We start from the raw sequence: 2,439 nt of genomic DNA on the forward strand, positions 1-2,439 counted from the left end.
CGTGACGTCACTTCCATAGCTAAGAGCCTCCTAGGCTTCGAGCCACGCACTCTCGCGCCCTCTGCCGGCTCGGAGGAGGGACCGACTTTACCAAACAGTGATAAGAAACGGCGGAGTCCATTGGTTGAAAGACGGAAAGACGCAGGTCCGCCTCCTCAGCCGTCACCAATGGAAAACCGAACCTTCGCCGAGGGCGGGGCTCCCACGGGAAAGGGGTCAACCCGGGACGGAGGCGGCCTGGGAAGGGGGCGATCTGCTCTCCGCCGGGCTAGAAGGGCCCAGTAACGCCGGAAGCGGGCTCCTTTGCTTATCAGCCACTTCCTCTTTCACTTAGGGAGAATCCGAATGAAAGAATCGGAAAGCTGTGCGGTTCTAGGAAGACTAGTCTCCGGTGTTCTCCTCACCCATTCATTTCATATCCGAGAGAAGACACCTGCTGAGTTCACGCAGAAAATGAGGGGCTTTGTAAGAATTCTTGGTTTCCAGGGCGAGGAGTTTTACATTTTAAAATTAAGAGCACCTGCTGTCCTCCCTTAGCCCTCACGCTTTATTCATGTAATCCACCCAAGCCTGTGAGGTGAATGTTATGACACGGACTCCGACTCCTCACTGCCTATGGCTCTGCCGGTTATTAGCTGTGTATCCTGGCCCCAGTAACTCTCTGCCCAGTTTCTGTGTCTGTAAAGCAATGGGATAATAGCACCTACCTTATACCATTGTTTTAAGGATTAAATAAATAACATTTAAAAAACACTCAGAACATCACCTGGCATAGTAACCACATAAGTTATTTCCATTTACAAATTAGGAAATTGAGGCTTAGATATGAAGTAACTTAGAACAGATAGCACCTAGTGGAGGCAGGTTGAGAAGTGTCTGTGCCTAAGCTGAGGGACCTCTCAATCACTATACCCATCCAGCTCTCTTCCTGTGTTTAAAGGAAGTCTGTGATGACCATAATTGTCTTTATAGCACCATGTGTATTTAGTAGCACCCTATTACCAAATGGCTGCTGTCTGGGCGTTTTAATAACTCTAATGAAGTTGGTGAGGTTCCATAACTTGTCCCTTAGTCCAGGGGCAAAGCTTCTGGGAGAAGTCAGAATGGATGGCTACAAGATCCATGTCCTGCTAAGCCCATTGATGGAAAATCAACTTCTGAACGTTATTATAAATTCAAGATCCTGTGAGATATATAAGTGGAGATAATTGTGATTTGATCTGGTAAGAGCTGTGTTAGTGGAAAGCACAGGCCGCCAAGGGAGGTCTGATTAGGGATGGACAAAACTGCCTGCTAGGATTAGGACAGACTTGGCAGAAGCAGCGGGTCTTGATGTGTGAGTAGAAGCTGGCCAAGTAGAAATGGGAAGGTTGAGGGGAGCATTCCAGACCAAGGTAATGGCGTGTACAGGGCGATAGTAGTGTGATGATTCAGAGCCCTTTCTTGAGAACTAGAGTACAGGATGGAAGATGAGAATGCAATGGAGTTTGAGGACATATGAAGGGTTATATTGTGGAGGTATCAGCAGGTCATCAGAATTTCTGAGCAAGCAAGAGAGGAGGTCAGCTTTGCACTTTATATGACACACGAGGAGGCAATGAAGAGGGCGTGTTAGGCAGTCTCTAAGACATTCTCAGTGATCCCACACCTCAGTATTCATACCATGGATAATTCTGTCCCCTTGAGCATGGACTGGGTTTATTGATTCTATTCCAATGTATAGAATATGTTAAAAGTGATGGGTTGTCATTTATGAGACTAAATTACAAAAAGGCTGTGGCTTCTGTCTGCCTTGCTTGTCAAAGAACTGAAGACTCTGATCAATGTCCAGCAAGGACTTGAGGCCTTCTAACAGCTGTGTGAGCTTGGAATTGGATCCTCCCCCAGGCAAGCTTTGGAATGACCACAGCCCTGACTGCAGCCATGTGAGAGGCCCTGAGCCAGAGGACCCAGCTGAACCACACCCAGACTGAGATAATAAATGTTAGTGGTTTTAAGTTTTACCTAATTTTAAGGTAATTTTTGGTGCAACAACAGATAACTGACACAGAGGGATTAGCAGCAGCGAGAGAAAGCAAGAAAATTAGGAGATTGTTGCTGTAGGCCATCTGTTTGATGATAAGAACCTGAATTGAGCAGCGGATGTGAGGGTGAAGAGCAGGGGATGAATTTGAGATATGTCTGGAAAAAGAATGGAAGACGTTTGGCAATGGAATTGGATGTGGGAACAAGGGAGAAGGTAGAGGAGAGAGCAGTGCCAGTGTTTGGTAACATGGGGGTTGGTATTTGCTAGAGCTGCCAGCAGGCAGGTCACAGGGGATGAGTTTAAAAAGTAGCTCCTTGAGATTTCTGGCAACAACAAGATAGATCAACAAAACAGACTCAGGTTGGACAAAGAAAATAGTCACTGTGAAAGAAATAATGCAGAAAAATAGAATT

The sequence above is a fragment of the Microcebus murinus genome, chromosome 2 (assembly GCF_040939455.1).
Source record: "Microcebus murinus isolate Inina chromosome 2, M.murinus_Inina_mat1.0, whole genome shotgun sequence".
Classification (NCBI taxonomy): Eukaryota; Metazoa; Chordata; class Mammalia; order Primates; family Cheirogaleidae; genus Microcebus; species Microcebus murinus.